General features: G+C 36.4%; 1 protein-coding gene across 14 annotated transcripts in view; it reads right to left on the reverse strand.

Moving 5' to 3' along the window:
• EPB41L2 (erythrocyte membrane protein band 4.1 like 2) overlaps positions 1-26,098 on the reverse strand; it is a 208,748-nt gene that overhangs the window by 163,268 nt on the left and 19,382 nt on the right. Inside the window, exon 2 of one of the 14 annotated variants that reach the window (XM_081296272.1) lies at positions 7,659-7,728. The exons of the other annotated variants lie outside the window; for them this stretch is intronic. The gene's annotated coding sequence lies outside the window, so the exon portion shown is untranslated. The remainder of the gene's footprint in view (positions 1-7,658; positions 7,729-26,098) is intronic. 14 annotated transcript variants of the gene reach the window in all.

Here is a 26,098-nt window from a genome sequence, read left to right on the forward strand (position 1 = left end):
AAGAAAATACAAGACTTCTCCTTATAAATCCTCCTTTGGTGGCTACATTTAGGAAAAGCAGCAAGCAAATACTGAGACTTCCTCTTTTTTGCTTAGGCCTTGAAAAGCTGAACAGTTTAGTATTTATTTTGCAAACACCTAAGAATACCACCATCCCATTTATACACTTGTGAAAAGGCATTTTTAGTAAATTCCACCAGTCAAATTCTAAACTCACCCTGGTAAATAGTATAGTAACCACTGTTCTTTCAAAAGCCAAATTTACTTCTACAATTTCATCCTATGGAAATAAGTTTTTAAATATGCAGAAAGGATTAGAATTATCACAACTCTATTTTTAAAGTTGCCAAGTTAACTCCAGAAATTAAAAAATTCATTTCCCCCCATAAAAACACTGAATATGATTCATATGTCAAAAAGCGGCTTAGATTTTATACATTTACTTTGGAAACCTTGAGACCTGTCAAATTACAAAGCAACTGCCAACTGTTCCAGTGACATTTAACTGCTACCAAACAGTTTAAAGTTGATATTTAATAGACCACAGCTGTTGGTATCACAATACTTCAAAGTCTGGATCTGGATTAGATTGTTCTGAGTCCTTTATCTGATAATGAAATCCCTTGGGGAAGGATTTGTTTTTTTTTGGTTTTTTTTTTCTGTGCAACACCCCAACTCACACAAGACCTACTAAACTTCAATGAGAGCTGGGTGTGGTGCAGCACACCTATAATCCTAGTGGCTTGGAAAGCTGAGGCAGGAGAATGACAACTTCAAAGTCACACTCAGCAACTTAGCAAGGACCTAAGCAACTCAGCAAGACCCTGTCTCAAAATAAAAAACAAAAAGGGCTGGAATGTGACTCAGTGATTAGGTGCCCCTAGGTTCAATACCTAGTACCACAAAAAAAAAGAAGAGATGACTTCAATGAGGGAAACAAATAGATTGCATGCACATATGTATACTCATAGTTAGATTAACTATTTGGAACCATTGTGTGTGGATCTTCAACTACTTTAACAAAATTCAGGTCTCTACCCTTAGTTTCCCCTTACTATGACCTGTACTGTGTTTACAACAACTATATAAGAAACCAGAGATGCAACAAAGTAACTTGCTCAAGTGCAGAGCAAGCAAGGAAAAAAACGCCCTAACCTCTTCCTTTAACCACCGAGTGGTGCAGTTCACAGCACACTGGGCTCAGCAGCCCTCTCTGCTGCCCATTCCCCAGGGTCCACTCCACCACGGCCTCCCAGACCCTTGATTTTAAAGTATTTCAAAGAAATTGCTTGAGCAGGAGCTCCATAAATTGCCCAAATTATATCAACAGGTTTTACTGAAAGTATTTCTCAATTGACTAAATGGCTAGGACTTTGGCTAATAGTCTGCTGTATCATCTTCAGAAAGCAGAAAGTTAGTGACAGAGGATTTTTATATAAACTTTTCTTTGAATGGTAATAAGATCAAAATAAAATGTGCAGCCTTTCCTACATACTTTAGATCCTCAAATATTATCTCTAGCACACACTACATTTCTAAACAGAAAATTAAGCACTTAGTATTTAGCAATTTTCTTAATCTGAATCATTTATATAATGATTCTACCAGGCTGTGTAAATATGTACTTGTAGTCAATAATATGTGTACAGAAATAGCTACTAATAAATGAGATACTCTATCAAGAAATACCAAAGGCCCTATCTTATTAAAGTTGACAGAAAATGGTAAAGAATATTAACATGAGGTACAGTGCTAAATGTATGGCAGGCAACCTCCAAAAAGGCAAATGACAAAATTGTTGGTTTAAATATTCAAAAAGCAGATTTACCTAAATGTCCATTTGGCTCAATGAACAGAAAAGTAAGTAAAAGGTAAGAATGAGAAATATCCAAAGATTTTTAAGGTCTCAGTAGAGTAGGCAATGAAAGTAATAACAATGGACAAAAGTCAACAACAGAAAAAGCTGACTAATACCCAAAAGACAGTTCCAAGTTCAAATAAACAGTAAATTCAATTGAATAGCTTTAGGCCAACAAAGATGTTGAAAGAACATATTCTAAGCTCCAGGTATCCAAATTATCTTGTTCAATTAATTCAAAATTTCACCAACAATAAAATCCAACTCTTAGCCAGTAGTAGTGGTGCCTGCCTGTAATCCCAGAGACTCCAGAGGCTGAGGCAGGAGGATCACAAGTTCAAAGCCTGAGCTCAGCAACTTAGTGAGTACCTAAGCCACTTAGTGAAATCCTGTCTCTAAATAAAATATAAAAAGGGCTGAGGACGTGGCTCAGTGGTTAAGCCCCACTAGATTCAATCCTCAGTGCCATAAAAAAAAAAAAAATCCAACTTTTGGCCAATGTACTGTCCAAAGTTTTCTGATTTCCTCAGCTAATTCTTCTATTATATGAATTGCCAATAAAAAGAATTTTTAAACTTAACAATCTGAAAATGTAGAACTACAAACATTTACAGCCAAAAAATAAATAAATAAACAAACCCATGAGATAGTAATTACATTCACTCTAAAATGAGCCTTTTGAGCCAGATGCAGTGGCACACACCTGTAATCTCATCTACTCAGGAGGTTGAAGCAGAAGGATCATAAATTCTGCAAGTTTGAAGCCAGCCTGGGCAACTTAAAACCTGTCTCAAAATACTACGTTTTAAAAAATATTCTGAGGATGAGACCCATTTATAGAACAGCTCTGGCTTCAATCCCCAATACCAATCAATCAATCATACAATCCTCTGACCATGAAGTTTCTAACTCAACCTTTCTCCAATTCTCAAAGTGGTACTTGAATAAGTACACAAATGCGAACTACAAAAAAAAAAATTAAGAAAACATTGCTATTTTAATACTAACATTGGTATAAGATTTTCCTCTCTAAATTCAATGAAATGATTTCTTGAAGAGTGTAGCTGTATCCATAAAGGACATTTACTCCAAAAGAAATAGGGTGTAATGGGGAAAGGAAACAAGGTACTTGTTTAAACTCTACAGCATATCTCAAAATGGCCTCAATTTTGAAATGACTATCCCTAAAAACTTATTTGAAGGGGAAAAAAAATCACTCAAAGAAAAACAGGATAAATCCATGAGCCAAGTGTACCTATTCGTTAAATCCTATACATTATTATATCAAAACCCACAGAAATAGCCAGGCAGCACAATGAAATTTTGCTTTGATAAGCTGTATAGTGGTTTAGAAAGCTGTGGAATTTTGATACAAGGGTTTCATCCTTCCTTCATTTTCTTTCATCCATGAAATTAATTTATCTCCTTTTAGTCTTGAGGATGTACAGGGAATAAATGGCATAAATTTTTATTTCTCTGAAGACAAGTGCCACATAAAATCTTTGTTTTTAACTCATGATGGAAAAATTAGCATGCACAGAAGGTCACAGTATCTCAACTGGCCAAAGTAAAAAATGACAAATGGTACTATTTAGTTATTTAATTTACAAAAGCATTTTAGTTTTGTTTTGTTTTTGTTTGTTTTTTTTTTTTGGGGGGGGGGGGTTACTCAGGATTGATCCCAAGGTGCGTGATACTCTGAGTCATATCCCTAGTTTGTTTTTGAGAGAGGGTCTCTGTAAGTTGCCTGAGCCTCCCAAGCAGTTGGGATTACAGGCATGCACCACAATGCCAGGCAAAATGATAAATCTTACTTATATTTCTGTATAGTTTTAATGTATCTTCATATATTATACAATAAAATTTTTTAAAATACACAAGAGCTAAATCTATATTGTCATCAACAATTATTTGAAGACACAGGCACAGAAAGTACTTATACCTATTAAAACATTCCCTAATAAATGTGGTGAGCATAAGTCAGCATGCCAGCATCTGAATATATTTCATGATATATTATTGCAAATTGACATCAAAGACCTATTTTCACAACCAAATGAGGGAGAGGTTAATTGAGGTTTCATTATTTTCACCATAAACAAACTGTGAATTTGGCATGTGACATATAAATAAGTATACTTGAAGGAAAGAGCTCTAGAACTCAAATCTTTCTTCTTGGCAATGTTCTTCCTATAACTAGTTTTGCTTGAACACATCACTTATCCTCTCTTTCAAGTCATAAGCAGCATTCATTTTTAAATATTTATTCTGCTAATGATACATGACTGTAATCCCAGACTTGTAAGGCCAAGGCACAAGGACTACAAGTTCAAGGCCAGCCTAGGCAACTTAGTAAGACCCTATCTCAAAATAAAAATAAAAAGTACTAGGGATGTAGCTCAGTGGTAATGCTCCCCTGAGTTCAATCCCCAATACCAAAAAAGAAAAAGAAAAAAAAATAGGCTATTCAAAGATCACCATACTTTTCAATCTACTGGTTCATTCCCATACTCTTTTTTTTTAATATTTATTTATTTATTTTTAGTTATCGGCAGACACAACATCTTTGTTGGTATGTGGTACTGAGGATCGAACCCAGGCCGCACGCACGCCAGACGAGCACGCTACCACTTGAGCCACATCCCCAACCCATTCCCATACTCTTGATCACTAAATAATAAAGCTAGCACAATATTCTTTGAGGATTATTTCAGAAGAACAAAAAAGACTAAACTAAAATCCTTCAAAAAATGGGAAATCAATATGCCTACACAGCTTAAGGGTTTCACTTCCCTAACAGGCAAAAAGCACAAAAGATTCTTCACACCTAACTGCACGACTACAAAAGGACAATCACTCACAGAACCCATACCATAGCAAAATGCACTTGCACAGCTTCAGCATTCTACCAATTTGGAAGCCCTCGGTTAAGTAGACATAAGTTCACGATCCTCATTCATTAAAGTGTCCCAGACCTCTCTTGCTAAAAAGGCTAATCTTACATGAAAACGATTTGTTCCTGTTCTTGTAGACAGGCAGTTTCAGGACTACTTAAAGAAAGAAACACCAAATACAACAATGAACAAGGCTGGAAATAACAATATGCAACTGAGATGCAATCCCAAACTCCTATAAGTAAACAAATGTATACCTTCCTTTCAACCAATAAATTATGAATGTTAAAGAACTCTGCTGCCCACATCATTCCCCTGAAACTTCAATCGACCCCATACCTTGTCCTTTTCTTAGATCTATTATCTACATGTAAGTCCTATGCTTACATGTTTCACCTCTCACCTTCTGCTTCTCCACTACCTTATATCAATACCTTGACCTTCAATATGTGGTCAAATGGTATATATCCGTCTAGTGGAAGTCAACAAATTTCCCGAGCTCTTCTGCAACAGATGCTGGAGGAGATACAAAGATATTAATGAACTATTCATTGTCCTTAAAAGTCTTACAATCCAGTGCGAAAAGATGAACACAAGTAAAATATTATAATACAAGCTAGGTAAGTCTTATTCTGATCAGACCTGAGTTTAAACCTATGACATTTAGGACTTTGCTTCTCTATCCTTCAGTTTCCTAATTTCTACATCATGAATAACAATGCCCTGTAGTGTGGTTGTAAGGTAAAATGAGAAAATCAATATGGTTTTTAGTCCAGAGCATACCAAAAAGTAAGCAAAGGTTAGCAATGTCATTGTTCATTATTGTTACAACAGAAAACACAATGTTCTCACAATACAATAAGCAGCACCAAAGTTTGAAGTCCAGAATAGATCTTCTAACTGAGGTGGTTAGAGAAAGTTGGAGGGAAACAAAATTTTCAGCTGCAATTTAAAATAAAAACAGCTAAGGGAAATTGCTTGGAAATGGAAGGAGACCCTCATGGTTATACAAAATTACATACAAGAGGAAGTGAGGGGAAAGGGAAAAATAATACAAGGGGGAGAAATGAATTACAGTAGAGGGGGTAGAGAGAGAAGAGGGGAGGGGAGGGGAGGGGAGGGGGGATAGTAGAGGATAGGAAAGGCAGCAGAATACAACAGACATGAGTATGTCAATATGTAAATCAGTGGAAGTGTAACTGATGTGATTCTGCAATCTGTATATGGGGTAAAAATGGGAGTTCATAACCCACTTGAATCAAAGTGTGAAATATGATATATCAAGAACTATGTAATGTTTTGAACAACCAATAAAAAAAAAAACAAAAAAACAAAAATAAATAAATAAATAAATAAATAAATAAAATAAAAACAGCTTATGGCCGGGCATGACGACATACAAAAGGCTAGGGACACAGCTCAATGATAAAGAGCCACTGGATTCAGTAGGCTGAGGCAGAAAGATTCCAAGTTTGAGGTCATTCTAGAAAACTTAATGAGACCCTGTTTCAAAATAAAAAATTGGGGGGGGATGTAGCTCAGTGGCAGAGCACTTGCCTCACATGCATGAGGCCCTGGGTTCAATCCCCAGTATCACAAAAAGGGAAAGGAAGAAAGAAAAAAAGACTTTGTGAAAAATGAACAAAGAGACATTAGTTATAACCTGGGTCTGAGGCTGGTTTGCTTTGTACATGGGTGATGGGCAGCAGGGAATCAATGAAAATTTCAATGTCTTATTTTTTTTCATTTATAAGTTAAACGATTGAGTTAAAGAACTGTCAGAATTTTCTAGAACTCATGTTTTATAATTTCATATAGGAACCAGGTAGGCAAAGTGAAAGCAGAAATTCCAGGTAGTTATAGATAATATCTTGCCTGGTGGGGCAGCGCATACCTGTAATCCCAGCAATTTGGAAGCTAAGGCAGAAAGATCCCAAGTTTGAGGCCAGCCTCAGAAATTTAGCAAGGCCATAAGGAACTCAGTGAGACCCTATCTCAAAATTTAAAAAAAAAAAAAATCTAAAAAGGGCTAAGGACACAACTCAGTGATAAAGTGCCACTGGATTCAATCCCCAGTAGCAAAATAATATTTAAAATTCTGAAAAACATATAGCTCCACAGAAGGCAGGGAAGAATCTTCTATATAAAGCATAAGATCCAATGGGATGGGAGAGAAGACATGAATTGTTAATTTTGACTTCCCCCATAGGTAAAAGAGAGCTACTAAAGGTTTCGTAGTATGAGAGTGGCATAATACAATAAGAACAGCATCTTAAAAGCAGAAGGACATAACCAAATAACAGCATAATGGTAAAATAAGATTGGAAATGAAGCCAGGCAGAGTGATGCACATCTGTAATACCAGGAAGATGGCAAGCTTGAAGTCAGCTTGGGCAACTTAGAAAGACCCTATATCAAAATTTTAAAAAGGGCTGGGGATGTAGCTCATGGTAACACACCTAGGGGTTCAATCCCCAGTAGAGCACATCCAACATATGCACGCACACACAGAATGTTTCAAATTCAACTATAAGGCAACTCACATTGCTATTAGTGGTTCAGAAGATCCTGTACAATATAAGATGATCCAAACCAGCTAATATATTCATTGATTCCAAAGGAAGCAAAAATTTTAATAATCTGAACTTCATTAAAACTTCTGATTCATTTGCTAGTTTTCATTCTTTCCATGAACATCTACAGAATGCTTTATCAGTGCTAATCACTGGGAATGAAACAGCGTTGCTGCCCTGAAAAAAATGACACATAGGGTTTTAAAATCCAACCTAATAAGTGCCATTAAACTTCTTGGGAGCAAAGACAGGTATTAACCCTACTTGTAGGAATTAGAAACTATTTCACAGAAAAGTTGACATATAAGCTATGCCTTGAATGATATGACTCACTTTCACAGGATCAGGGTCTTGAAAGAAATGGCTCAAAAGTATAAAAATGTTTATCACCAAAGGAAAAAGCCTGAAAAATAAAAAACCAATCAAATATTAATTACTATAATTTCCTCTTATTGAAAATTTTACTCATATTTATACTTTAAAAAACCAAAACATTTCACAGTTGTATTGACAGGGAAAAAAACTTCAATGATTGACAGCAAACATTTCAAGAAAGAATAGAGGTTTTATCAAGCATCACACATTTTAAAAGTACTTCTTGGGTAAAAAACAAGACAAAACATACAAATACATATACAAAAATACAAAAAGACAGATATCAATAAAAATTTGTTAAGCCATAGCTACAGTTTGTATATGTAGAGGTTAGATTCTCATTTAGATGTTTTCTTCTTATTTCTAATTTACCTGCCCTAATTGGTTTTTATGTAAGCAACTGTATCAAATATATTTCCTGTATATTCCCACAAATATATTCCCTCAGATCCTCTGTAGAGTGATATAGAAAATAACTACCTCTCTACACAAATAATTTTATTTTTCATATAAGAAGAACACAGTTCTAAGGTTTCAAAAGGGACACTCCAGTACCAATTTAAACTGCACTAATTCACAATTCATTAATATCACAAATGGGAAAGAAATAATGAATCAAATTATTCTAGTTGCTTTTGCCATCTGGAAAATTCACAGAATAACTTAATTTACTAGAAATAAAGTATTCAAAGTTTCTGCCATTAAAACAATTTGACATGTTTTTCAGTGTTGGTTGTTCAAAAATAATTAATGGGATTCTTACAGTTGCTAAAATAATCTGATAGTTATTTTACAAACCAAAATGCCTAAAAGGCATGAAAAGAAACATTTCTAACTAAAATACAGTATCATCATTTATTTACTTCAAAACGTAACTCACTGGAAAATAAATACAGAATTTCATTATACTTCTTTCTATTCTTGGAGAATAAACGTTTTTTCAAAGCATGACATTTTGTTTATATTAGTATGGTATGCAGCTGCATTATTTGTACTGCAGCCCAACATTCAGTAAGTACTCAAAGTATTTAAAAACTGGCAGTTCATATTTAATACTTAACAAAAGAGTCATGATAGTGACTACTACCAGCACAAGGATAAAACTAAACCCCATTTATTCTACAAAAGAAAAGCTACAAAACTGAAAAGGACTATTTCTTATGGGATGAACATTATTCATAGAATTTGGGGGGAGTGGCAATTTATAAAACCAACATGTGTTTTAAAATGTCAGACACAAACTTCCCGGAGATTTGGAAATATGGTAAGTATTGTAATGTCATTCCATTACAAAACAGTTCTTCACAAATTCAGTTATACATTTCGATTCTTTATGAAATCGTATCTGTTTACTCAAATCAGAGGAAATAAAGTTGTCTGCAGGAAACCAGCAGCAGCTTATTGATCTCTAGCATTACAAGGTTGACCTTCTCAGGGCAGCATGTTTAGCAACGTTTTATGTTGGGGAAAAAATGGCAAAGGTTAGGACACAAACCCATCCTCATTTCCTCTGAGAATGGACTTTTTAACTGTGGAATATGTTGGAACTCTTGGATTTCCAAATTCACAGCTCTTTAATCCATGGCCCAGAAAGTTGATTATCTTTGATTATCTGAATAGGAAAAATTTACAAAGATGCTTTTTAAGACAAAAACCTGACAATACACACTTGGGGATCAAGTTTTCACTTTGCTCTATGGCTTTTTTTTTTCCATTGTAGTGTAGATACTTTTAATGCTATGCCTATTGGAGATTTGATGATATTCTCCAGAAAGAAATTATATAGCCTTTTAATAAACTTATTCCTTATTTCAAAGTCTGACAGGGTCATGTCAAAGGGCATAAGACCCAGTTTGAAGGGAGTGGTGAAAGTTAAAAAAACATAACTATCAAAAAGAATGACTAAGTCAGGCATGGTGGCCCACATCTGTAATCATAGCAGCTTGGGAGGCTGAGGCAGGAGGATCACAATTTCAAAACCAGCCTGAATAACTAAGTGAGGCTCTGTCTCTAAATAAAATACAAAATAGAGCTGGGGATGTGGCTCAGTGTAAGTAAGTAAGTAATAAGTATTGTAATGTTATTCCATTACAAAAGAGTTCTGCACAAATTCAGTTATACATTTCAATTCTTCATGAAACCGAATCTGTTTACTCAAATCAGAGGAAATAAAGTTGTCTGCAGGAAACACGGCAGCAGCTTACTGATCTAGCATTACAAGGTTGACCTTACACGGAGTACCCCTGAGTTCATTCCCCAGTACAAAAAAAAAAAAAGAATGACTACAGTCATTGTGCATACCTGTAATCCCTGAAACTTGGGAGGCTAAAGCAGAACGATCACAAATTTGAGATCAGCCTTAGCAAGTTAGAGATATCCAGTCTCAAAATAAAAAATGTTAAAAGGCCCGGGAATATAGCTCAGCAGTAAAGCACCCCTGGGTTCAACCCCCTGGCTTCAATCCCCCTGGGTCCAACACCCCGGGTTCAATCCCCAGCGGGGATGACTAATTGGTTGAAATCCTCTGACTATATAAAAGTCCTTAAATTAATAATGATAGCCAAAAAAGAAACAGACTAGCCAGGTCAGTGGTACACACCTGTAATTTCAGCATCTTGGTAGGTTAAGATAGGAGGATCACAAGGTAGAAGCCAGCCTCCGCAACTCGGCCCCATTTCTAAACTAACAAAAAGGACTTGGGATTCAGCTCAGAATTAAAGTGCCCCTAGGTTCAATTTGGGGTATCATTTAAAAGAGAGAGAGAGAGAAATAGATTCTTGGTCAGCTCTCTGATGCTGTGCCAAATACCTGAGATAAATCAACATAGGAGGAGGAAATTCTGAAATATTTGGGTTCACAGTTTAAAAGTTTCAATCCGTGGTCAGTTGACTCCACCATTTGGGGGCCTGCATAGGGTAGCACACAAGGATAAGGGAGCACAGGATGGAGCACAGCTGCTCAGCTCATACCTCCTCTAAGGGCATGCCCCCCGCCAATGTGACAAGCTTCCTTCAATAAGGCTCCACTTCCTAAAGTTTCCACCACCTCCCAAGAGTGCCTCAGGGTGGCAAATGGCTTTTAGCATATGGGACTTAAGGGGACACTTAAGATTGAAACCAAAAAAAAAAAAAAAAAAAAAAGTTGGAAATAATTATTATATCAATAGCTTCTTCTGAAATTTGGTAAAGGAAAAAAGTATTTATCCTGTATTTCAAATAAAAACCTGTATTTTATGGTAATTAAATAACCCACATCAATAAGATAAAGTTATCTAGCCAAAAACACCAGAACAAATGAATCAATTTTTATCCCCCAAAAAAGAGTCAACCATACAGGATCTCTGGATGAAATGCAATAAGAAATAAACATCAACAGCTATGAAAGATTCTAGTCTCTCCATCCTTCCCCGAAAATCAACCTTGAATCTAAGACTCAAGTCTGCCTACCTATTTATAAGAAACTCACAAGACAGAAACATTCTAAACTATCACTGCAGGAGGGATACAATAAACAAAGTTCAGAATGCAGGAAATGCTGTAAGACAAACAGTTTCTTCAGCAAATAAACTAAAAGAAAAAGAAAATAAATAAACTATATATTAAGATACTCAAGGGGCTAAAGTTGTGGCTCAGTGGTAAAGTGTTTGCCTAGCATGGGGGAAGCACTGAGTTCAATCCTCAGCACCACATATAAGCAAATAAATAAATAAAGGTCCATCAATAACTAATAAAAATAAAAAAATGTTAAAAAAAAAAAGATATTCAAGCCAGGCATTGTGAGAGACCCTGTCTCAAAAAAATTTTAACAAGGACTGGGGATGTGGCTCAGTGGTAAAGTACCCCTAGGGTTGAATTCCCCAGAACCAAAAGAAAACAAAACACAACACTCAAGAGACAGAGCAACCATAAATGTAATGTGAATGTTATCTGGATATTAACTTGAACAAACCAACTATAAAAACACTTGTGAAGCAACTGAGGAAATATGAATATTCACTGAATATTTCATCACATTTAGAAAATAGTAAGTTTTTTAGATATGACAATGGTATTGTGGAGTCTTTTTAAAGTGCTCACCTAACAGACATATAAATAAGTATGAATCAAATAATATAATATATAGAATTTGCTTTAAAATAATCCAGCATGAAATGGGGGAGACAGGATGACAAGGTTTAGAAGGTACACAGAAGAAAACAAAAATGTAGCTGTATGTTGATAATTAGCTGGAAGATGAGTATATAGGGATTCATTATTCAACTGTATCTGTATATACTTCAATTTTAAGACATTTTGTTACAAAAGATATACAATTAAAAATCAGGAAACCAACCCTAATCACAGCATATTCACCTAGCACCTAATAAAATGAAGACCAACCAAAATAAAGTAAAACAAAAACTAGCAAAATATTTACCAGCATTGCCCAAAGAAATAAAAAGATGTAAGATCTGTACCACAAGCCTGATGACAACTGAAAAAAAAAAGAGGGAGAGAAGATTCCAATGAATAGCAGTATAACTCCAGCCCCAGCCCAACAATAGTGTAGTGAACATCCATATCCCCACCAACTAGTATTTTCTCCCTCAGTATATGTACTAGTACTAGTTGGTGGGGATATGGATGTTCACTACACTATTGTACTCTTTATTTCCACATCTAAAAGTTTCTTTTAAAAAAAAAAATTACAGCTGGGAGCAGTGGCTCATGTTCTGTAATCCCGGTGGCTCAGGAGGCTGAGGCAGGAGGATCATAAGTTCAAAGTCACACTCTGAAACCTATCAAGGCCCTACGCAACTTAGCAAGATCCTGTCTCAAAATCTGTCTCAAAATAAAAAGAGGCTGAAGATGTGGCTCAGGGGTTGAGTGCTCAGGGGTTGAGTGCCCCAGGTGAAAGAGAGAGAGAGAGAGAGAGAAGCGGGGGAAGAAAGAGAGAGAGAAAGAACACAGGCAGGCAAGAGGGAAGAAAGGAGGAAGGAAGGACGAAATGAGAGAAGGAGGGAGGGAGGAAGAAGAGGAGGAGAAGGAGAAGAAAATTATAAATATGCTTCAAAGTATCCCTGCAGAATACATTTATTTGGTTTCCCACATATCTTGGTTACTTTCTGACTTGCCATCATTCCACTTTAATCCTTTTACTTCCAATTGCCAAGGAAGAAAAGGGGAAAAAAGTAGTCACTAAGGATACTAGCTTACTGGGTGGGAAATTTAGGTAATTGAAATGTTTTCACATTGTTCTAGAAAAATAAAGTCTGATTTAACTGTAAAATGTCTCTCTTTAACTGAAAACCTGATTTGTGGTTCATAGAAATCCTTAAGGCAGCTGCTTTCTTCCTTTCGTTTGGGAAATACAGTTGAGACTAGCAACTCTTGTGTAATTTGTATTTGGGTATGGTATTTGCAGAGGATTGTTATCTTCCCAAATTTCTAAGTGGTTCCACATGTTTTTATGGGGAATTTAGGCCAATTTCAGAAAATGAAGAACTAAGTAACAAATCCAAACATCCTTACAATTAGCTTTTGTATACTCCTTGAGTGGTTTTAAGAAATAACAAAACCAATGAAGGATTAAAAGAGGGGAAAAAAAACCTTAAACCAGAAGCTGACAAAGCCTCTGTATGGACCCACCAATTTACAGGATGGAGGAACAGACAAAACTATACAAAAAACATGAAATCAGCAAAATAAAAAAATTATGGGTACAATATGGTACAAACAACCCAATTTCTTAAGTTTAAATTTCTTAAAAACAAATAAGTTGCAAGGAAATATAAGAAAGAGAACAGAACATATAGATTAAAGAAAATTGAGGAGATCTATCACTAATCACAATGTGTGGACTTGGTTCAAACAAACAAACAAACAAACAAAAAAAAAACCTGAAAGAAAACAAGGACAACAAGGAATTAAACAGAATGCAACATGATAATATTAAAAATTTACTGTTATTTTGGGTTGGGTTTGGGCTTCTTTCAGGGTTTGAACCCAAGGCCATGTGCATACTAGGCAAACACTACCACTGAGATATATCCCCAGCCCTTACTGTTAATTTTTTTAGACATAATAATGGTACTGTGACTTTTTTTCAAGTCTTATCCTTTAAGGATAAATACTGAGATTTATGCAGACAGAATGATGAGATACTTGTGATTTGCATTAAAATAACGCAGTATGAGGAGAAATTAATAGGAACATAGATTTTTAAAAGCCAAATATGAGTTGATAATTGTTAAAGGGAGTGGTAGGAATACATGGGGGTGAGGGGTTAATACACCATTTGGCTTACTTTTATATACATATTTAAAACTTTCTAAATCAAACTTTTTTTTGCGGGGGAGGGAAATAATGCCAGATGTGGAGGTACATGCCAATAATCCTAACCACTCGGGAGGACGAGACAGAAGGATCGCCAAGTTTGAGACCAACTTCTACAACTTAGGGAGACCCTATCTCAAAATGAAAAATAAAATGGGTTGGGGATGTGCCTCAATAGTAAAGTGCCCCTAAAGTCAATCCATAATACCAAAAAAAAAAAAAAAAAAAAAGGAAATAATGATGAAGTTAGTGCCTACACAATAGAAAAACATTTAATTAAAAAAAGAAAAGAAAAACTTAAAAATTATTGTCTAGCTGGGCCCAGTAGCACAGGCTATAATCCTAGTAACTCAGAAGGCCTCAGAAGGCCAAGGCAGGTAGATCACAAATTCAAGGTCAGCCTCAGCAACTTAGGCTCTGTCTCAAAATAAAAAATAGACAGGGTTGGAAACTTAGCTCAGTTGTAGAACACACCTGAACTGGATCCCCAGTAACGAGGAAAACATGATAACAAAAAAACTAAGAAATATTTGATATGAGAAATAGAAGCTGCCGGGTGTTATGGCACATGCCTATAATCTCAGCAGCCTGGGAGGCTGGAACAGGAGGATCCTAAATCAAAAGCAGACTCAGCCAAAGTGCAATGCTGAACAACTCAGTGAGACCTTGTCAACAAATAAAATACAAAATAGGGCTGGGGATGTGGCTCAGTGGTTGAATGCCCCTGAATTTAATCCCCACATCAAAAAAAGAAAGTAGAAAAGCCACGTGTGGACAAATATTTGTAATTGCAGGCTGAAGCAGGAGGATCACAAGTTCCAGGCCACAGTGGGCAACTTAGCAAGACCCAAAAAAAAAGGGTTGGGGATGCAGTTTAGAGTTAGAGTGCCCCGGGTTCAAATCCCAGTATTAAAAAAGAAAGAGGAAAAAGGAAATTATATGTTTGAAAAGACAGATACGTTTAGCATGATTTAAACATTACACAATGTATACATATATCAAAATATCACATGCTACCCCCACCAATTTAAAAAATAAATTTAAATTTTTGTAAAACTCACTGGCAAAATTATGTTCAATAGGAAATGACCAAGATTAAAATTTCAATAACAAACATTACCACAAACCTCCCTCCATTAAACTATATTTTTTTCTTAAGTTGCTATAAAGATAAAATGAAAAGTATGGAATGTTTTGCCAAAAATCTACATCTATTTTTCCTATAAGAAAGGGCATTTTAAGTGAAAGGAGGGGAAGGCAGGGGATGTGGGGATAAGAAAAATAGTAGAATGAAACAGACATTATTACTGTATGTATGTATGTGACTGTATGACCAATATGATTCTACAATATGTATACTCAGAAAAATGAGAAATTATATCCCATCTATGTATGATACATCAAAGTATATAAGTGCATTCTACTGTCATGTATAACTAATTAAAACAAATAAAAAATAATAATAATAAAAAGAAAGGGCATTTTAAATCACTTTCTCCACAAACAAAGGCAAATCAGTAAGTCAGACATCTTATATGAATGAGAACTTATTTCAGAGCATCTGAATCTCGTAAGATAAAACAGACACAAGAAGCAATGTCTCTTGCCCAATATTATGATTAGTAATTAGTGGACTGTGGATTGTGGACTGGGACTTAGGGCTAGGACAATTTTCTTCTACCATCTACTCTTTTCAAGAAAAAGGGGAGAACATACAGTATCAGGTACCTGTTAAAAATCTGGTCACTAAAGGCCTCAGGATAAACTCTTGAGAAAAATCTATACTCTACAGTGTTGACCAATGATGGCCTAAGTTCTAATAATACACCTGCCCACACCAAGGTACTCAACTGGAGATATAGATTTTAACCACTCAATGGTACTACTTACTACCTTCAGCAACTTCTTTGTGATCTGTCAACATTCCAAATGGATTCAACATTCCATCTTAAAGGAGGAGGGGAGACATTACTGGTAATGACCCTACTCTCTACATGCTACCATTTTTCCCCTTCCCTTTTTATTACTAAAGCCAGTAAAAGAACATAAGTAGAATCTCATCAATGGCTTTCAAGTTTCTCAATCAAAACCATCACCAGTGATCAAATTATACACTAATGGCTCTCCTTCAAAACAGTTACTTCTGCAGAGGAGAATGCAAATAGAAACAGGGTTTGAAGGTAGTTTACATATTCCCAGAGACAATACAGACAGGAGTTACACTGAAGGTTCTGGAGCCAGACAGCCCTGATCAGTCATTAATTAGCTGAATAACTTGAACAAGTTACTGAAACTTTTAGTGTCTCCATTTTCTTAAAGATTCCTTGAGTTAACAGTACTTATCACACAATTACCACAAGGTTTAAATGACTAAGTATATACAGAAGTCCTCATAGAACTGTGTCTACCACATAACAAATATCAAGAAATGGTATCTATTATTATCATTATTTTTTAATTCAGTATGTCTTTACAAAAGTATTGAATAATTATATGTAACTGAAAATATTAATTAAAATATAAACTGCCGCAGTCTGGCTGGGCACAGAATCACGAGCCACTCAAGCAGGAACAAACTTTATTTTTGAAAATGCCGCCAATACCAGCCGGTCCACACACGCGGTGGTGTTCTACCCGAACCCCAGAACAAGTTCCTCCCCCCGGAATTCCCTCCTACTGTACTTCCCCAACCAATGGGAACTCTCCAGGAGTCCCGTAGGGCCCCCCCCCAGGTGAACAGCAGGAGTCCAATATCCATATGAATGTAAATCTTAACATAATCATATCATCTCAATGGCTAGCTGGCGTCACTTTTCAACCAAAAGTGCCATGCATCATATTACTTGGCTGTGGCTCTTAGCATCTGCCCCCTTCTGTTTAATTAAGCAACAGGCAATGTTGCTAGGGACCGTGCCTGTTAGGTTTGTCCAATTCAACATATGGTTCTTACCGGTCATCAGAAAACTGTTCGCTGTATCAACAAATACAGCACAATGCATACAAGTGATACATAGTCCAGGCAAGTTTTGTAAGCAGTTCAAAGCGGAGGAATCTATCAATATGTCCATTTCCTCCCAAAATAAATCGACTCAGTGATTGAGAATTACTTGTTGAGTTATTATTCATTGATGCATCAGTTTATACAGTTTGTTGTGATAATTATTGAAGAAGTTGTAGTTTGGTTTCATCTTTGTCTTCACCGGCACTGGGATGAAAATAGGGATTTTGACAATGATGTTAAGAAAAAAAAAAATGTAACATTTCAACAGGTATTAAGAAAACAATTTTTAGAACAATTTACATTATCCTGAACAGAATTATTAAATATAATGAAAAGGAAAGGTGAAAGTAAACAAACAGATCTGTTAACCTGCTTATTTGTAAACATATTAAAACAGTCTTCAACAGCTGTTTACCCAAATTAAACTAAACCATTAAAATCACGTGAATAATAAAAAAAAATTTGGATCCATATATTTATGAGCGCTCCTCATATATGATATATGGACATACGCACATACAGACATACAACACAAAACAGAAGTGTGCACACGTAACATACAACACATAAGACAACAGTAAAGGCCTTCTAGATTTACCTGGGTGAAATTTCCATTGCAATGTTTAAAAACTCCATAGTCAAAAAATAAAACTGATCAGAAAACATTAATCTAGGTCTGTATGAGCTCAAAAATAAAATGGAACTTTATGATGTGGGAAAAAAGCAATAATAAAATAGATATTGAAAAAAGCATCCTGGTTAATCACTGTCACAGATGTAAAAATACCCAAGCTGGAGCTCTGGATATCAGCTGTTATGGATTTGAGTCAAATCATCTTCCTTTTGGTCTGTAGAAATTGTTTTGGTTAACCTCTCTGGAATCCAAATTGGCTGCTGTTCTTCCTGTGGAAAAACACAGACAGAGCCCCGACTCCAGACTATCACTGGGTCAGGACCTTTCCATTGTCCTATTAGAATATCCTTCCAAAGTACCTTAGGCTTATGTACATTTTTTGGATACAAATGTCTTTCCGCAGCACTAAGCCCTGATGAATCCAAATTTAAAAAGTTTAGAGTAAAAAGGGTTATTTAAAGTTTATCTTTGGGGGATATATACCCCTTTCCAATTCCCTCCTTTTGTTTTAATAAGTACATTTTAATAGTTTGATGAGCTCTTTCAACTATTCCTTATCCTTGTGGATTGTATGGAATTCCTGTTATGTGAGTAATGCCAAATGTTAAGCAAAATTGTTTAAAAGAGGTAGAAGCATAACCAGGACCATTATCCATTTTTAACTGTTTTGGAACGCCCACAGTGGCAAAATTTTGTAAGCAATGAGCTATAACATCTTTAGTTTTTTTCTCTGGCATGAAGGGAGCCCATCAAAAATCCGGAAGAAATATCAACTGTAACATGCAAATATTTTAATTTTCCAAATTCTGGCAAGTGTGTGACATCCATCTGCCAAATATGGTTAGGTATCAGTCCTCTAGGATTGACTCCAAGATTAAATTGTGGTAAAAATGTCACACAATTTTGACATTGTTTTATTATATGTCTGGCTTGTTCTTTAGTTATTTTAAAACGCTTTTGTAAAGTATTAGCATTGACGTGGAACCTTTTATGAAAATTTATAGCTTCTTCTATTGTGGAGAAAATATGTATGTCATGTGTAGATTTATCTGCTAGTTCATAGCCCAAACTAAGAGCTCCAGGCAATCCTGTATGTGCCCTGATATGTCCTATAAAGAACAGATCTTTTCTGTCCCAGATTAGACTTTGTATAGCAGAAAACAAAGAGAAAACAGTAGAAGAAGGGGAAATCCTACCAGCATCTTCAAGGGATACTATAGCATTAACTACATACTGACTATCAGAAAATAAATTAAATACAGAATCTTTAAACATCATAAAAGCTTGTAATACTGCATTAAGCTCCACCTTTTGAGCTGATTGTTTGGGTACTAAAAATGTAAAAGTTTGATCAGGAGTAACTACTGCTGCTGTACCATTGTTTGACCCATCAGTGAATATATTTGGAGCATTCATGATAGGGGTTTTTCTTGTCATTTTTGGAAAAACTACAGGATGCTTAGACCAAAAAGACAACAAAGGATTAGATGGTAAGTGATTATCAAATGAAACATTAGATTCACACATGATTATTGCCCAAGTATTTAACTCATTAGCTAACTCATCAATTTGATCCATAGTATATGGAGTAATAATTTTATTGGGAGAAATCCCAAACACTCCCTTTGCTGCTTTTATTCCTTTGAGTATTAATTGTCCTACAGCCTCAGGATATCTAGTAAGAATAGTGTTAGGAGAATAAGATAAATGTATCCATAATAATGGACCTTCTTGCCAAAATACTCCTGAAGGAATATTTTTTGTTGGTAGTACAATAAATAATAAAGGCAAACTTATGTCAATTCTATCCAAATGCATATTTTCCATATGTTTCAATGATTTTTAATGCTTTTCTTGCTTCAGACGTTAACATGTGGGGTGAATTTAGATCTGCTGGACCTTTTAGAATATCAAATAAAGGTCCCAACTCTCCTGTTGGTATGCCTAGATAAGGCCTTATCCAATTTATGTCTCCCAATAACTTTTGAAAGTTGTTAAGTGATTTGAGTTGATCTACTCGTATTTGAATTTTTGGTGGATGGACCATGGTTGAGGATAATAGAACTCCTAAATAATTAATTGGAAAATTTAATTATATTTTATCTATTGCTATCTCTAGACAATAATTTTTTAATAAGTTTGTAAGTGTGGCATAACATTCTAGCCATGTGTTTTTATCTTTATGTGCCGATAACACATCATCCATATAGTGAAATATTTGTAGTTCATCATTTTGATTTCTAAGTGGCTGGATTGCTTTGTTAACATAAATTTGACACATAGTTGGACTATTAGCCATCCCTTGAGGGAGTACTTTCCATTCATATCTCTAATCAGGACCTTCATGATTTAGAGCAGGGATAGTAAATGCAAAATGTGGACTATCCTCGGGATGAATTGGGATTGAAAAAAAACAATCTTTAATATCTATAGCTAAAACATACCAGGTTTTTGGTAAAGCAGACAATTTGGGAATCCCTGATTGAGCAGGTCCCATAATAACCATCTCATTATTAATGGCTCTTAAATCTTGCAATAATCTCCATTTACCAGATTTCTTTTTAATGACAAAAATGGGAGTATTATGGAGAGATACAGAAGGTTGTATATGTCCCTCCGCTAATTGTTGTTTGACCAGGTCATGGGCTACTTGTATCTTTTCTTTAGTCAGGAGCTACTGAGGAACCTACACTGGTCTTTCTGATTTCCAAGTAATTTTGATTGTCTCAGTGGCCCTTTCTGAAAACCCAATCCATGTCTATTTATTTCTTGATCTATTTGAATTGGTGCTGTCATACCTTGTTCTTGTTCTCTTAATCTTTTTTATTTCCTAAAGCCTTGTCTAGGAGATTGAAAAAGAGACGCTTGGCTCCCGGACGCTTTCCTGCTCAAAACCGTGGGCGCTTTGCGCCCATCTGCTTCCTCTTTCACTTCGGTCCCGGCAGAGAAGCTGAAGGGGCAATCAGCAGTGGATTGTAAGTACCTGAGGCAAAGAAAGCTCAGGACACCCCGCCCTTTTTTTTTTTTTTTTTTTTTGAATATTGTCTATACAGGGAGAGTTAGTGGATTGAAATTGTTGGCGGGGCTGTAGTTTCGGGGCCGAAAATCCACTCCGCGGGAGCCACCATTTGCTTTCTGCACGCTGTCTTGATGGCCGTGTCAACATAGTCCAGCTGCTGCATCTAGAGACTGGAACTGGGCTGCATGCCGAACCCTGTCCTCCGAAGGCTGGACCACGGCCTCAAGTGCCTCGGTCGCCTGTTCCCTGCTGCACCTTGGGGCATAGCCTGCTCTGGGGTCATTCGGCATCCCTCTGCAAGGGGACAGGCGCGGCGGCAGCCGCTTGGGCCCCCCGCGGCGCCAGCCGCTTGGGCTCTCCGCGGCGGCAGCCGCTTGGGCCCTCCGCGGCGGTGCTGCTAAGGTCGCAGACATGCGCGACGCCAAAGAGCTCGGACCAGAGGTGGAGGCGACGGCAGCAGGACTTCAGTTCTAGAAAACTGGACTGCAAACAGAAGCAGCAGTTTGTATAACCCCAAGATCTTGCTTATGCCAGGAAACTGTAAGGGTAACATGAATATTATTGAGGAGGTCTAACATGACGGCAGACGCGGAGGGATCAAGTCTCTGACCTCTTCAACTGCGAGGGCATAGGGAGATGTAAATTATCTAAAGCCTATTTGCTCAGGATTACTAGACAATGCTGAGCTGACGTGGAGCTAGGGCGCACACTTTGGGCCCCTCAGAAAACACACACTGAGCACGAATTGGCTGCATTTAAGCCCCGGATCGCCTGCTTCTCGTGACTCAGCACTAACGATCCTGCTGAAATAACTAGTCGGCCCACCTGATCTCACAGAGGTAAAAGCCAACTGAGCACCATAGCCAGACCCAGGGAATCAGGAATGAAGTGGGACTAGCAGCACAGAATCCCCAGCTACCGCTCCCACCAGGGCTGACAACAGAGGTCCCTTGCACCAGCTAACAGGGGAGTTGCTACCTAAGGGCAAACAAATTTGCTGGGGGTCCTCAGCTCCAAGACCTACAAACTTAGGGTCCGAGGGAGGCAAACAGAAAGGGTGTGCCCAGGCATCAGTGAAAACAGGGCTCCCAGGAGCAGCAGACCCAGCGTGTAGCCAGTAAAGTGGTAAGCGTCACAGGTGAGTGGGGCCTGGATTGAGAAACCACAAGAGAAGGACCTAGACACTCAGGACTGGAGACTCGCACAGTCTGGGAAGAAGAGCTGAGGCACAGTGATTGGTTCCCACCTATCACGAGGAGAAGCCTGGCCCAGTGGGCATAGCTCCACCTACTGGAAGAGAAGTTAATCGAGCTCTATGACTGCATTTATTATTATTATTATTATTTTTTAATGATTATTATTAGTATTTTTTTATTCTCACTTTTTGTAGTTGATGTTGTTGTTGTTCTTTAACTTTCTTATTAATGGTTTCAATTTTTTTAATTCTTTTTATTCTATTATTATTTTTTTTTAACTCCAATTTCCATTTTTCTATTATCATTATAATTTTGTTTGTTTTAAAATTTTTATTTTTTCGTTTTTTCTTTCTTTCTTTTCACTTTCTTTTCTTTTGTCTTTTCATTTCTTTTCAATTTTCTTATTCCCCCTCTCTTGAATTCCACCTGCCTACACTCACTCTATTTAGTAACTTCTTCCCTTCCCTTCTAATACCTCTCCTCCCAAGCATCAAATAAATTTATAAGTGTAAACAGTAACTCAGCAGTCAAACAGAACAAGAAGTATCATGAGCATAAAAGAAGCAAGGAAGAAAAGGAGTACAAACAATGAAAGACAGCCTAAATATTCAGGAGGACCTGGAGTCATCAGAAAAATGGCCATATAAAGAACTCAAGGAACACCTTAGACACATGGAAAGGAACCTTAAAGAGCACATTGAAAAGGAATTACATAAAGAGATAAAAGAAGAAGTTAAGCATCTTTATCAGGAGATAGAGATTATAAAAAAAAATCAAACAATAATTCTAGAAATGAAGGAAATGATAAACCAAATTAAAAACTCAATCGAGAGTATCACTAACAGAGTGGAGCAAGTAGAAGCCAGAACGTCAGATAATGAAGACAAAATATATCATCTTGAAAAGAGTCTAGCCAACTCAGATAGACTGGTAAAAAATCACGAGAAAAACATCCAACAGATTTGGGATAATTTAAAAAAATCAAACTTACGAGTCATCGGGATAGAGGAAGGCACAGAGATTCATGCCAAGGGAATGAGTAACGTGCTGAAGGAAATAATTACAGAAAACTTCCCAGAAATAAAGAAGGAAACAGATATACAAATTGTAGATGCATACAGGACACCGAGCACACAAAATCACAGTAGACCAACGCCAAGACACATTGTTATGAAGCTATCCAATATACAGAACAAAGAGATAATATTAAAAGCTACAAGAGAAAAGAGGCAGATTACATTTAGGGGTAAACCAATAAGGTGGACAACGGATTTTTCATCACAGACGCTGAAAGCGAGAAGATCCTGGAACAACGTATTTCAAACACTGAAAGACAATGGATGCCAACCAAGAATTCTGTATCCAGCAAAATTAAGCTTCAGATACGACAACGAGATAAAAATCTTTCATGACAAACAAAAGCTAAAAGAATTTGTAGCCAGAAAACCAGCATTGCAAGGCGTCTTGAGCAAAACTCTACAAGAGGAAGAAATGGAAAACGATAACCAAAACCATCAGCGGGAAGTGCCTCGGTAAAGACAGAAGACGGGGGGAAAGCTAACCATGGAGAAACAATCTAAATTAGGGGGAAAAAAAAAGATAAATAATCAAACATGGCAGGAAGTACAAACCATATATCAATAGTAACTCCAAACGTTAATGGCTTAAACTCTCCAATAAAGCGACATAGGCTGGTAACATGGATTAAAAAAACAAATCCAACAATTAACATGGATTAAAAAAACAAATCCAACAATATGCTGCCTCCAGGAGACACATCTGATTGGAAAGGACATACGCAGGATCAAGGCAAAAGGTTGGGAAAAAATATACCATGCACACGCTCCTCGTAAGCAAGCAGGGGTGGCCATTCTCATATCGAATAAAATCGACTTCAAGACTAAGTTAATCAAAAGGGATAAGGAAGGACATTACATACTGTTAAAAGGAACCATTGACCAACAAGACATAACAATTATCAATATTTATGCACCAAATAATGGCGCTGCGACGTTCATAAAACAAACTCTCCTCAAGTTCAAGAATCGAATAGACCACAACACAATAATCATGGGTGACTTCAACACACCTCTCTCACCATTGGACAGATCCTCCAAACAAAAGTTGAATAAAGAAACTATTGACCTCAATATCACAATCAATAACCTAGACTTAACTGACATATATAGACTATATCAACCATCATCAAGTGGATATACTTTTTTCTCAGCAGCACATGGAACCTTCTCAAAAATAGATCATATATTATGCCATAGGGCAACCCTCAGTAAATATAAAGGGGTTGAGATAATACCATGCACTTTATCAGATCATAATGGAATGAAACTGGAAATCAATGATAAAAGACGGAAGGAAAAATCCTACATCACATGGACAATGAACAATACGTTAATGAATGATCAATGGGTTACAGAAGACATAAAGGAGGAAATCAAAAAATTCTTAGAGATAAATGAAAATACAGACACAACATATCGGAATCTATGGGACACAATGAAAACAGTTTTGAGAGCGAAATTCATCGCCTGGAGGTCATTCCTCAAAAAAAGGAAAAAACAACAAATAAATGAGCTCACACTTCATCTCAAAGCCCTAGAAAAGGAAGAGCAAAACAATAGCAAATGTAGCAGAAGGCAAGAATTAATTAAAATCAGAGCAGAAATCAATGAAATTCAAACAAAAGAAACTATTGAAAACATTAACAAAGCAAAAAGTTGGTTCTTTGAAAAAGTAAATAAGATCGACAGACCCCTAGCCATACTAACAAAGAGAAGAAGAGAGAGAACTCAAATTACTAACATACGGGATGAAAAAGGCAATATTACAACAGACGCTTCAGAAATACAGAAAACAATTAGAAATTATTTTGAAAACCTATATTCCAATAAAATAGAAGATAGTGAAGACATCGATAAATTCCTTAAGTCATATGATTTGCCCAGACAGAGTCAGGAGGAAACTCACAACTTAAACAGACCAATATCAATAGACGAAATAGAAGAAGCAATCAAAAGACTTCCTACCAAGAAAAGCCCAGGACCGGATGGGTATACAGCGGAGTTCTACAAAACCTTTAAAGAAGAATTAATACCAATACTTTTCAAATTACTTCAGGAAATAGAAAAAGAGGGAGCTCTGCCAAATTCATTCTATGAGGCCAATATCACCCTGATTCCGAAACCAGACAAAGACACCTCAAAGAAAGAAAACTACAGACCAATATCTCTAATGAACCTAGATGCAAAAATCCTCAATAAAATTCTGGCGAATCGGATACAAAGGCACATCAAAAAAATTGTGCACCATGATCAAGTAGGATTCATCCCTGGGATGCAAGGATGGTTCAATATACGGAAATCAATAAATGTTATTCACCACATCAATAGACTTAAAAATAAGAACCATATGATCATCTCGATAGATGCAGAAAAAGCATTCGACAAAGTACAGCATCCCTTTATGTTCAAAACATTAGAAAAACTAGGGATAACAGGAACTTACCTTGACATTGTAAAAGCTATCTATGCTAAGCCTCAGGCTAGCATCATTCTGAATGGACAAAAGTTAAAGGCATTCCCTCTAAAATCCGGAACAAGACAGGGATGCCCTCTCTCACCACTTCTGTTCAACATAGTTCTCGAAACACTGGCCAGAGAAATTAGACAGACGAAAGAAATTAAAGGCATAAAAATAGGAAAAGAAGAACTTAAATTATCACTATTTGCGGATGACATGATTCTATACCTAGAAGACCCAAAAGGGTCTACAAAAAAACTACTAGAACTAATAAATGAATTCAGCAAAGTGGCAGGATATAAAATCAACACGCATAAATCAAAGGCATTTCTGTATATCAGCGACAAAACTTCTGAAATGGAAATGATGAAAAACACTCCATTCACAATATCCTCAAAAAAAATAAAATACTTGGGAATCAACCTAACAAAAGAGGTGAAAGACCTATACTATGAAAACTACAGAACCCTAAAGAAAGAAATAGAAGAGGATCTTAGAAGATGGAAAAATATACCTTGTTCATGGATAGGCAGAACTAATATCATCAAAATGGCGATATTACCAAAAGTTCTCTAGAGGTTCAATGCAATGCCAATCAAAATCCCAATGGCATTTCTTGTAGAAATAGATAAAGCAATCATGAAATTCATATGGAAAAATAAAAGACCCAGAATAGCAAAAACAATTCTAAGCAGGA

This window comes from Spermophilus citellus (assembly GCF_964194105.1).
Source record: "Spermophilus citellus genome assembly, chromosome: 5".
Taxonomy (NCBI): Eukaryota; Metazoa; Chordata; class Mammalia; order Rodentia; family Sciuridae; genus Spermophilus; species Spermophilus citellus.